Source organism: Sus scrofa, chromosome 6 (assembly GCF_054392235.1).
Source record: "Sus scrofa isolate SSC_HxYL_T2T_F1_AM1 chromosome 6, Sscrofa_HxYL_maternal_Yorkshire_Landrace_v2.0, whole genome shotgun sequence".
NCBI lineage: Eukaryota > Metazoa > Chordata > Mammalia > Artiodactyla > Suidae > Sus > Sus scrofa.
Window position 1 is genome coordinate 45,737,528 of NC_139388.1, and position 13,398 is coordinate 45,750,925.

The 13,398-nt window shown below is 42.2% G+C and overlaps 1 protein-coding gene across 1 annotated transcript in view; it reads right to left on the bottom strand.

Moving 5' to 3' along the window:
• The window catches only part of LOC110261352 (uncharacterized), a 600,020-nt gene that overhangs the window by 39,327 nt on the left and 547,295 nt on the right, over nt 1–13,398 (bottom strand). The gene's annotated exons all lie outside the window — the stretch shown is intronic.

Sequence of the window (13,398 nt, forward strand, 5' to 3'; positions counted from 1 at the left end):
CAAGAGGAATATAAGAAGGAGCATCACTAGAGACCCCAAATTCAAGAGGAATGGCTATGCTATTATTATTAGACAAAATGGACTTCAGGACAAGGAACAAGCTTACCAGAGACAAGGGGGAGCAAGACAGAGCCATCCTAGATACGTATTACAGGGTAACAGACTTGCAAAACATACAAAGTAACACCAGCAATAACTGAAAACAGAGACAGAGCCAAAATTAGAGTTGGAGATTTTCATGTTCCTACTAAGTACTTGATAGAACAAGTGGACGGGAAATGGGTTAGGACATAGAAGAGGTGAACACCTCTCAACTTGACTTTGTTGACATTTATAGACCCTCCACCCAAACGAGGAGAATCCACATACTTTTCAAATACTCAGAGAATAATCACAAAAATCACTCTGTATTGGGCTATCAAAGAATTGCTAATAAATTTAAAAGGACTGAAATCAGACCATTAAATTAGTGCTTAAAAAAAACAGATATTTGGAAAATCATCAACTATTCAGAAAAATTGGCCCATGCTCCTAAATAACTAAAGTGCAGGTCACAAGAAAAATCAGAAAGCATGATTCACCTGAATAAAAGTAAAATTCAAAGATATCAACATGTGTGAAATAGAGCTAAAATAGTCTATAAAAGGAAACTTAAGAGTTTTAAATACTTGTACTAGACAAGAAGAAAGTTCCACAATCAATAATTTAAGCTTTCACCTTAAAAATTTAGAATAAGAAGAGCAGAGTCAAAGTAAGTAGAAACTGGGAATTTAAAAAGATAAGAGCAACCAGAACTCAATAGTAAGCAAACAATAAAGAATTAAACAATAAAACTAAAAGCTTTCTTTTAAAAAGATTAGTAATTTTGAAAAAGCTCCAGCTTTGCTGACCAAGAAACGAGAAGAGGATCTGATGCTGTCCCTGCAGCAGTTTGGGTCACTGCTGTGGTGAGACTTCAATCCCTGGCCCAGGAACTTCCACATGCTATGGGAGCAGCAAAACAAGAAAACAAAATGAAACAAAAACCAGACGAAAAGCAGAGATTAACAATAATATGAATGAAAGCTGAGGGACTACACGTTGTATCCAACAGGCTTTAAAAGGACAATAAGAGAATATTACCCACACATTTATGAAAGATAAATTACTAAAACTAAGGAGAAAAGGAAAATCTGAGTAGCTCTACGTCCCTACTAAAGATATTGAAATCATCAATTAAAAACTTTCCCAGAAAGAAAATTCCAGGCCTAGAGGGCTTCTCTAGTCAATTCTATGAAACATTTAAGAATGAATAATATCACTACCACATAAAGTAATACGAAAATTTGAAGGGGAGGAAACACTAACCAATACATGTTATGAGTCCACCATTACCCTCGTACCAAAACCAGACAAAAAATATTACAATGGGGGATAAAAAAGACACCAACATCCCCCACGAACACGGGTTTAAAACTCCTTAGCAAAATAGCAGCAAATTTAATCCAGTAAATGCTAAATGATAATACACAATGACCAGTTGTAGCTTATCCGGCTGGGAGGAGAATTTGTGGAGAGGGCCTACTCTCCCTTCTCTCTGGACCCCACACCTGCCCAGGCCAGGCTGCTCTCCTGCCCTCACATTGATGGGATCCCCCAGCAGCAAAGCCCCACCTGTGGCTCCCCAGAACCCCACCCCCAGGCCTTCACTCATAGCAGTAAACTTTGATCAGTGTGTCCTCTCACCTGTGGACAGGTGTGTTCATAAAAGTTCTAGAGCAACTTTGTTCAAAAAGCAACAGCTTTTCACCCCATGATATATTTATTGAACCAGTGTGTGCTCACTCCCTGTCCTGCACCAACACACTACCCCTCCCCCTTTTCAGCTTCATTGAGCTGCAATTGACAAGTCACACTGTAAGATCTTTGAAGTGTACAACCTGATGGCTTGATACACATATACATTGTGAAAAGATACCCCCCATAGAGGTAGTTAGCCTCCATCACTTTATATGTGTACCTTTTCTTATGTGTGTGTTAGAACCTTTAAGTTCTACTCTCTTAACAATTTCATTGGTATAATGCAGTGTTACCAACTTTAGTGACCACGGTACTTAGTCATCTTATAACTTAGAGTTTGTACCCTCTGTACCAGCCTCTCCTTATTTCTCCACACCCTTGGCCCTGGCAATCACCTTTCTACTCTTGTTTATCATCAGTTTGAGGGGTTTTTTTTTTTTGGTTTCAGTTTTGCTTTTTTTTTTTGATATATTAGATTCCTCTTAAATATGATACCATGCAGCATTTGTCTTTCTCTGTCTGGCTTATTTCACTTAAAATAATGCCCTCCAGTTTCATTCACTTCATCCACATTGCTGCAAATGACAGGATTTCCTTTTCAAGGCTGAATAATATTCCTCTCTCTCTCTCTCTCTCTGTGTGTGTGTGTGTGTGTGTGTGTGTGTGTGTATTATAAAACATTTAATATGTATACATTTTTTTTCTTGATCCTGTGGCCAGAACCACATCTGTGGCCAGAACATAGACTTCTGTCATTATCTTGGCTATCGTAAATAATGCCACAATGAACATGTACCTCTACCCCTTTTTATCTTTATTTTTCCTCATAAAACATGCTCAATGCAGGGAATTCAGAAATTTTAGAAAACTGAAAAAAACATAGTAAAAGAATCACCATCAGTCATAAGCAATCACTGACCGCATTTTGTTTATAGTACAATTAATATATACAAAATCCTTGAGCAAATTCATGTTGTTTTCTGACTAACTCATAAAAGATAAAGAACGAATTTAGAAAGAACTTTCCAACCCTCAAAAGATAAAGAACTAACTTGCTTTCCCTAATACTTAAGCAATGTCCCAGGAGCCAGTGAATTATTTCATATATAACATTACCTGTGTCATATGATAAATTACTGTATAGCTTAAGGTCTATTTATAATCTCATTATCTCTTCCATAGACCTGTGTTTCTACTATACAATTTTGAACAATGTGACTTCATAATATGTTCTAATATCTGGTAAAGCAAAATTGCCCTAAATATTTTTTTTAATTTACTTTTGCTCATTGCACATGTTTATTCCTCTAGATGAAATATATGAAATATTATTTTCAATTTGCCAAAAATTCATTCAGAAGACTGATAGGAATTGCATTACATTTATAGATTGACTTGGGAAAGACATAAAACTTCCCAACCCTGTATTCCCATTTATTAAAATCTTTATTAATTTTTCTCAGTAACATTTTGCTTGGCTTATTTCCTTATAGATGCTTGATATTTTGGAAAAAAAATAGTCCTGGCCTATTAAATATTTCCATTTTAATCTTTTTTAATATTTTAACTTATTAAATATTTCTATTTGATAATTTCATTTGAAATACCTCCAAAAGCAACTAAAGTTGCTCAGCAAGACTCACAACGGGCCACACCACAATACACAGTCATTTCCAGGCAGTGCAGGAGAACCATTCTCCATGGAATTTCAGAACACAGGAATCTTTCCCCATCTCCTGGGATTCCACAGTTGCTCATGTATTTTGTTTTCTTTTTGCTCTTTAATGTTGCCAAGTTGATTCCTATTACATTAATAGATTATTCTTTAGTGATTATACCAAGAGCTACAGGGAGAAAGCTATACTTATCAAATGGATAAGTTTCAAAATAACCATAGCCATTTGCGGACAATGTCTATACTCCTGACACAGTACCACATTCTGCATGGGTTTTCTTTGCGTCTGTCCTAGAAGCAATGAATTATGGTCATCTGTCCTACACAGATGAGAAAAAACAAAGTTTACAGACTGCCATGGGTTTAAGGCAGTCTGACCCAAGAGCACATACACTCAAAATTGCAAATTTTTGCCCCCTTCGACGTAAAGAATCCAGACCCTATGTAGGTTTTCTCACACTATCCCTCTCCAGCAGTGCTGGGAAGGCAGACCTGCTGCAGGGAGTGACCCTTTCCCCAATACCTTTTCAAAAACTCTACTCTTTCTCTATAAATGTGTAGACAAGAAGCCTATATAATTAAAATCTAACATAATATAGATGATAACATCTCCCTGGAGTCACAAAAGTCCTTAATTTCCTTCTTTATTACTAATTCTTAAATGATGACTTCTTCTGACAGAACAGTTCTTAGGCTGACCTGTGTTGATTCAAACCGAGTCTTTCCTGCATGTAATCATTCTGCCCATTGCCTTTTGATGACAATGGTATGCTCTCTTCCAATGTTTAGGCCTTTCATTTCTTTTTCTTGCCTAATTGCATTGGCTGTTATCTCCCAAATAATATTAAATAATAATGCTGATAGCTGTCATTCTTTATTACCCTTAGCCTCGATAGATATACCTTCTATGTTTTATAACTACATAAAATAGCAGTGAATGAGTCAAAATATATTTTCACAAATTTCAAAAGTATTTTCTTAATCTAAAATAATAGAAATGATTTTTTTAAATGTGAACAAATGAATTTTCAGCAACTGAAGAAATAATTTTTGCTGTTTTATTCATGTGATTAAATACATTAATAGATTTCCTAATATTGAATCACTTATGTTTTCTAAAAAGTGTTTCTTTAGCCATGGAGAATTTTTATAATACTGGATTTGATTTGAGTATTTTATCATTAAAGAATTTAAATCTATATCCCTAAGTTAGATAACCTACTTTTTTTTCTCCCTCTCTTTTATTGTATACAGTCTAGTTTTAGTATCAATATTTTGTTCGCTTTCTTAAATAAATTATAAAGCACTTAATGTGCAGCTATTTTCCTTATTAAAATTTTGAAATAAACTGCCCATGTTTAAACTTTGAAAAGATTTTAGAGAAAAATACTCTATGAGTTTTTATGCTTATCCTTTATTTATTTATGTATTTATTTAACAATGAGTGTATTCAGCGTTATGAATTCTTTCTAAGATGTGCTCTGATTGCATCTCATGAGTTTGAATGTGCAGCAATCCCATTATCTTTATTTTCTAAATATTCAATAATTCAGATTATCGGATTTTTTTTGCATTCATTATTTGTACTCCAAATTAGAAGGTAGAGATGGAGTTTTGCTACAACACACATCATTTAATTTCCACAATAACGTATTAATTTCTTAGTAAGAGGTGTCTACCATCAGACAGATTATTTCTAACAGAAATTATTCAAAATCTGTGACATGCACCTTTAAAGGCTGATAGTTCTTTGATCATTTTATTTAGTATTGGGAGAGAGGGTTTGAGGCTTATAAGCAAATCCCCATGGTTTCCAGAGGCTGCAACTTTGAACTGCGCCCTATGTGACTTGACATCCCAACTAGACTGCTCATTCTTCAGTTCAATCCAGCCTTCACTTCTCTGGGGAGACCTTTCCCATTATTCTTGAAAAGGCTCAGTTTCTCCCAATATGCCCTTCCTTGTATCCTGAATACCTTTTAAAGTAATTTTTCTTCCCCTCCAGAGTATAAGATCCATGAGATCTACCTTACTTGCTATCACATCTCCAGGGCATAGCCTAAACGTGATTGTGAGTGAGCTCTTAGCAAGTATTTACCTGACTCCTGGAAGGCAGGGATCTTCCCATATCGTGTCTCATTTCCCTCCATGCAGTTCTGGATGCAGAGCAGATGCACAATAAATACCACACTTCAGAAAAGTACACAGGATTGATTCATTTTCGATTTTCCAGTTATTCTAATCCGTTCCAGGGGTCCTTAGAAATCAAGTTTTTATTTTCTTATCTGTAGACTCTACAACTCAACAGCTGGCATGAGCTCCCAAAGTTTATCTGACCTCAAACTCTGACAGTAACATACTAAAGCTAATTCAGGAATATAAATATATATTTTCAATTCCAAGAAAATTGATTTTCCTTCTTTCCTTGAGTTCTCCTTACTTGCCACAAATATCTTTTTTAAAAAAGAGTTCTTTCTTATATCTAAACTTACTCCTGCTTGTCCCAATGCTAAGAATTTGGTGTTCAGGGAGTTCCCACTGTGGCGCAGTGGTTAACGAACCTGACTAGTATCCATGAGGACATGGGTTCAATCCCTGGCCTTGCTCAGTGGGTTAAGGATCCCTCGTTGCCATGAGCTGTGGTGTAGGTCACAGACGCAGCTTGGATCTGGCATTGCTGTGGCTGTGGTGTAGGCTGGAGGTTACAGCTCCGATTTGACCCCAGCCTGGGAATTTCCATATGCCACCAGTGTGGCCCTAAAATGACAAAAAAAAAAAAAAAAGAAGAAGAAGAAGAAGAATTAGGTGTTCATTTTCTCCCTGGCCAAAGTTTGATCTAACAGAGAGAAGCCAGAAAGACAGACAGTGTGCTCACCTTTAAACCCAAGGAAATCCCTCTTTTTCCCTTGGAAGTTTCAAGGCAGATCTAGCAAACAGAATTCTTGCAAAGGCCATGGGATCAAAGGCAGAAACTGCATCACAAAAATTGTCTCTTAAAGCCATATCATCTTTCCCCTGGAACTTGCAAAGGCCAAGTAGACAATTGCCTACATGGCAGGAAGAATTTCTGACTGACTTTCTTATCTCCAACTCTCTTTATTCCACAGGTCAAATTCAAGCTCACCATTTTATCTAAAGCACAGATTTACAGCTCTGAAGACTCCTGTCATATCATGGCTGTGATAACTGTCATGTCACAGCGAGCCATGGTCCGCCTCCAATATCTGACCTTGGATTAGCGATGTTCTGAGTGCATGGTGCTTAGGGACTGGAACATTTTGAAGGGAAAGAAGAAGCAGAAAATAGCTGGAGTTTAGGATTCTCCACTTGCAGGTGGGATAGGATGTCTACCTGGGGGAGACCTAGGTCATTACGAAGTATAAGGAAATCAATATTTTTGGAAATAAAGCAGGTTTCTATGCAGAGTTAGAGTGGCCAACATTGAAGCAGAGAGGCCTAGAGAAGTCAGCATCTCTGAGTGGAAGTTTCAAGGAATGACTTCTCATAATCCTAAGGAGAAATCCCTTATATTGAGATTGCTTTCTAACTACGTAGTAAGACATTTTGTAAGGTTTCCTAGTCTCTGGGAACCTAGTGACCTATGATGGTTCTATCCTGGGGAGCACCCCATTGGCTTTGAAAGAGAATGATGCCCTCTGAGGTTTCTCTGACCTAGTGTTCTAGAGTGACGGTCCAAGGTGGCCCAGACTACAGGGAAAGAACACATCCACGTCTCCATCATTCGGCTACATAGAGCCTTTCGATGAGCTCTTTCAGAGTATGCAGTGGCCACCCATCTGTCTCCTCCTGGCATCCGTTTCCAACAGCCCATAATTTCCATTGTTTTTCTTCAGTTATCCCATAATTCTCCTTATGGTTCTTTTTTTTTTAAGATTTTTATTTTTTCCAGTATAGTTGATTTACAGTATTCTGTCAATTTCTACTGTACAGCAAAATGTGTATACATGTGTAAAATATATATATATATATACATATATATATACACATATATATATTCTTTTTCTCACATTATCCTCCATCATGTTCCATCACAAGGGACTAGATATAGTTCCCTGTGCTATATGAGCTCACTGCTTATCCACTCTTTTTTTTTTAATCACATCTGTAGTTGTACAATGATCATCACAATCCAATTTCAAAGGATTTCCATCCCACAGCCCAAGCACAACCCCCCCCCACCCTCCTTATGGTTCTGATGAAGCCAAGTCCAACCCCAGCTCCAGTGGTGGAAGGTGTGACTCTGCTTGAGATCATCCGGATATCCCATTGTCAAAACCAGTACAATAGTTGCAGTGATTCGACCTGCTCTTGGTTTTTCCAATTAGGGGATGGAAGAAGAATGCTGCCCTCAGAACTTTTGTCAGCCAGGTCATCTTGTAATCAGGAAATGAAGCCAACCTACAGAAGACAGAGGCTATAGCTTGGGGATGTAGCTGAGGCTCCAGGTCAATCAAGTCTGTGTTAAGTCTTCCCTATCTCTGAACGTTTGCTAACCAAGCAGTTAGTTAACCAGCAATTCCCCTCCTTGTACAAGCCGGGTTGAGTTGGGTTTCTCTCACTTGCAACGGCATGTACTCTATGTAGTGAGCATTTCTCTAATCTCAGGGCTCCTGTACTAGGTCATTTATTGATTCCTTGACATTTGTTCCAGGGTTTGACCAGGAGCAGCCTCCCCTCTCCCGAGACATGCTAGCAGATAGACCTGGGGTGTGAGCTCTCCCTGGCGGTCGTAGGGACCATTCCCCGCACCAAAGATCCCTCCTCTGGGCGGGAGGGGGGCCTGGAGATGCAAGACGGGCATCCCAGGAACCAATCTTAGGCCCCTCCCACCAACTCATCTGGCCACCAGCAACCCTGTCATTTCCCTGCCACTGGGCTGGCTCAGACAAAGCTCTGGTGGAAGAGATTATAGACAGATGCTCTGGCACGAGTCAGAGACCCCGTGGAAGGAAAGCAGTCAGGTTTTCTCTTAAGCGACAGCCATCATTTTCAGCAGGCAGGGTAATTACAGGTTTTCCCTTCCCAGTGCAAGCTCTCTGAAGGTAAAACAATGGTGAGCAGCATGTGCCTGCCTCCAACAACAGAGGGACGAGCAGGGAGCAGAAGGACTCAATCTCTTTTAATTTATTTTAATAAAGTAGGGGTTTTTCAAAAGGCCAAAGGGTCTCATTTGCCACAATGTGGTTGAGATCTGCCAGCAGCTTCCCCAAACCTCCTCTTTCCTCATAATTCAATCACAGCCACAGATGGAAGCACTCAGCCAGTGTCTACATTTTCTTGGCCCTTCCCAAATCCTTCCTCTCTCACCATCTCAGCTGGAAGGGAAGGGTCTCCCCCCCTCAAAGCAAGCCTCCTCATGCTTGCTTCCCCCCCCGCCCCCCACAACCCCCTAAGCTCCCGAGAGGCTCACCTCCCTCTGGGCCCTTCCCTGGACAACCCCTGCCCTTCAGCCCCTTCTGGATGTTCAGAAACGGTGCAGCCTCCATATTTTCCTTTATTTTTCATGCACTTACCTGGTCCTCCAGCTGTGCAGACAGTCCCATGGGGTCCCTTCCCTGGCCTTCTCTTCTCCTGAGACCCAAGGGGTCATCCTAGCAGACAGTGGTCATATACGAGCGAGTGAACTGCCTCTGAATTATTTCCAAAGCAGATACACTCCTCTCTCTGTGTATATATATATGTATTTCCTTTAAGGCTGCACCTGCAGCACATGGAAGTTCCTGGCCTAGGGGTCAAATCTGAGATGCAGCTGCCAGCCTACACCACAGCCACAGCAATGTGGGATCTGAGACACATCTACAACGTATGCCACAGCTTGCGGCAACACCAGATCCTTAACTCACTTAGAGAGGTCAGAGATGGATCCAGCATCCTCGTGGATACTAGTCAGGTTCCTAACCCACTGAGCCACAAGGAGAATTCTCTCTTTTTTTTTTTTTAAATTAAGGAATGGGAACATTTTATTTTATTTTCATTTTTTAACATTGTATGGAAGTACAGTTGACATACTCTTAGAAGGACCAGAAAAAGAAGATGGGACCATCTTAAATGGGCTACCATTGCCGTGCTTTCCAGCCAGTAATCAAAGCCCCACTTCTGAGCTCTGAAACACACTTACCACCCCAGGCACCGACCCCCAGACCAGCCCCACCCTCCCCCTTGGTGCCAGCCATTGCCCTAGCCATCTAGAACTTTCTTCAAGAGATTTCCACTCTTCTTTCCCCTCAAGTTGCCTCCAAATTTCAAAGCCCAGAAACACACACACCACCGTGTCAGCTTTTCCTAAAGAGCAAAAATAGCAAGAACTGAGTAAAAAGCAGTACGCCTCCAGGAGGGCATTTTGGCTCATTTCTAGTAAATGGACGGGTTCATTTTTCTACCTGGGGCTGTGGAAAATGAGTTCCCACGTATATAAATCTCTGTTCTCACCTGGAAGCAGAGTCCTCTGCCTTCTTCCCCTCATCAACAGAGAAGAATGCTACATCCCTCTTTTCTTCTGTTGGCACTTTCTCTAAGATGTGTTACTCCAGCAGCCAAACACAGAAAGGGGCAGAGCCCACCAGGAGTCTGCACAGTCCCCGCCCCTCTTTAGCAGAGCTCACCTCCAGTTCTTTGGGCAGGGAGTGCACGTTATGGGGGCATCTCCTCTTTGCAGCCTATGAACCTTGACTCCAGTGCTGGCCAGGGTCATTCTCCATCACCTGGCCACCCTCTCGCACCTGCTCCTTGCTTGGGTCTGAGAACACTGACACCTGATCTTCCTTCCAAAGATGGCTCTTCCTTCTAGCACCTTCCTCTATAAAATGCTGGGCCAGGTTCTGGAATCTGGGTGCGCGGTGGCTGGGCTGGGTTTGAGGAAAGGAGCCTCCCTTCTCCAGGGCTGCATCCAGAGCCGATGTCTCTTGCCTGCTACACCATCTCTCCTCACAATCCTCCTTCCACCTTCATCTCTCCTGAACTGATATGAAGGACTTTCTCTAGAAGGACCTTGAGCTAGACATATCCTATCACCAGGCTGCCATGCCTGCCTCTCTCTCCCTTCATGGACCCTGGACCCCATCCTGCTCTTGGCTTAAAGGTCTAGCTCTGAGGATTTCAGACACCCAGCTTGTTTCTCACTGTCTTCTGTATGGCCAGGAGGTACCACCATGAGCCATCCAAAATAGACCCATTTGGGATTTGGTTTTGCTTTTAATTTTTTAATTAAAGTATAGGGGATTTACAAGATGATACCAATTTCTGCTGTACAGCAAAGTGACCCAGTCTTATAAATGTATACATTCTTTTTCTTACATTTTCTCCCATCATGGTCTCTCTGAAGAGGCTGGATATAATTCCCTGTGCTGTACAGTAGGACCTTGTTGTTTATCCATTCTAAATGGAATAGTTTGCATCTACTAACCCCAAGCTCCCAATCCATCCCACTCCCTCCCTTTGGCAACCACAAGTCAGGAAGGTCCAAGTAGGGCTCACTCCACGACCTCATTCTGAGAAGCCTCTTACTATGCAGGGGTCTGGTGATGGCATAATGCTGGACAGACCTTTCTGAAGCTACCAAAGTCCCAGAGTGGCACCCATGGAAAAGCAATGGGTCACCACAGAGAGCCAGCCTGGGGGCCAGAGATTTCAGACCCTTGAAATTCATCTATCCCAGGCACTTCTTCCTCTATGCTTAAAACCACTTGTGCTATAGAGGAAATTGAGTCCACATGTATGGGTTCTTTGAAAGCTCAAGCAGCCACATGTTATTTTTTAGACCCGTTTAATTGTCCATGAAACCCCAGAGTCGTCTGCCACATGGAGGGCACCCAGGAGAACTCCGTCACCATCACCGTCGTTGCCGCAGACCACACCCTGCCAGAGCCAGCCACCCCCCTGGGCACTGTGGGTGGGCAGGCAGAAGGGGCTGGGCTGGGACATCCTGTTAGCATTGTCAGCATACATGTGTGTCCTGCTGACAACTGGTCCAGAAGGAGAAGGGCAATCACAGGCTGCTCTGACTTCTTCCAGACTTTGTTTCTGAAGGCAATGTTGCTGCAACTGCCTGGACTAAGACTCTGAAGACCTGCTGTCACCCCAGCTGTGAGACCTCAGGCAAACCACCCAACCTCCCTAGTCTCAGCTTCCTCCCTCAAATAGGGCAAAAGATACCTGCCTCCTCCACTTCCACAGCACGCTGACATGAGGACTAGGAAAAGGAGAAGAGACACTTCCATCCGCGCCTGTGCCTTACTTTCCTTCCCCCCAAGTGTTATGGTGAACGGAGCAGGACTTGGTTTTGGGTGCCAGAACCACCAGGAACATCAATTCATTGATTTAGTTTATACATGGGTTTCATCAGGATTATCTGAGTTCTTCTTTACAACACTCAAGGGAAGACAGGTGTTACTAAGATTCCCATTGAGGAGGACCCCAAGGCCCATGGAGACTCAGCCATGGATTCAAGACCCTATAGCCCACAAAATGTCAGAACTGCCCCCAAACCCAAGCATGCAGCTCTGGACTTTCTACTCCACCTCTGTGTTTCTCTGCCGCTCAGCACAGCCCAACACCCTCCTCAGAGATGGCCACTGCTCTGATGGAGCTGGTGATGGCACCTCTGCACCCTCAGCTCAGTTGTCCACCCTCTCTCACTGTTTCAGATCATGCTGTGGCTACGAGCTCTGTCCCCATCACTTCTGGGAAGGTGCAAACAGTCCACCTGAGGTTTTGAGATCACCTTAAATCTTGGCTTTCACAGAAGCAGGTGTCTGGTCCAGTGATGGGAGTCCCTCAGACCAATCCATTCCCAGCCCATGATCAGATGTGAGCCAGACCTTTATCATAAGGAACATACAGGACATAAACACAACCCACTTACTACAGAAACACAGACTTAGGCAAAAATACATGTCTCAGCCAAACAGACAATTGGTAGGGGCATCAGGTCTGGCTTGATTCAGGATTGAAATAAAATCACTCATGCTAACTCTATCACTGAGTCCCTCATTGTCACAAGATACTTATAGTTGCTTCCATCTCTGCATGCCCTGGTTCCCATCTCAAAGAAAGAGCATCTGCTTCTTCCAGGGAAGTCCAAATACAGACCCAATTGGTCCGGTTGAGTCAAGTGACTATCCTCAACCAATCACTGTGCTCTTGGGGGTGGATGGGGGAATGTGCTGAGGTGATTGGCACCAGCCTGCCTCACGTGCTCCATCTGTGGGCGGGGCCAGAATGAAGCAGAGCATCAAACCTCTTCAATCACATGGGCTTGGAGTGACAGAGGGAGAGTTCTCCCAGGGAAATTAAGATGTGCTGGCTAGCAGGTGAGCAAATGTAGCCAGGCATCCAAAAACCGGAATATCCACCTGAGGCATGAGTGAGTTCTCATTCCTTCTCTAATGCAGTAGCTGGCGAACTTTTTTCTGCAAATGGCCAGATAGTAAATATTTTAGGCTTTGTTGTCCAGAAGGTCTCTGTGGAAAACACTCCACTCTGCAACAGTAGTGTGAAATCAGCTAGACAACACATAGAAGGATGAGTGCGGCTGTGTTCCAACAAAACTTTATTTAGGGACACTAAAATTTGAATGTCATATAATCCTCAGATGTCACAAAATCTCATTCTCCTTTTGAGCTTTCCAACCTTTTAAAAATTGAAAAACCAATCTTTGCTTACAGCCCGTTTGCAAAGAGACAGAACACTGGGTCTGGCTGTGGGTGGGGGTGGGGGGTCGGCCCATCCTTGCTCCTTGGAGGGTTACCAGGAGGTGGAGAACAAGGATGAGGCTGTATATGCCCTTAAAGTGCACTTGGTCCAGGTGAAATCGGGCATCTAGGGAGCATGAATGAGAAAGAGCTTGAAGAAATCATTGGCACCAAGTGAAATTCTCAGTTTGGTTAGCAATTTACCTATATCCTCTCCCATGCTAATTTGCAGAG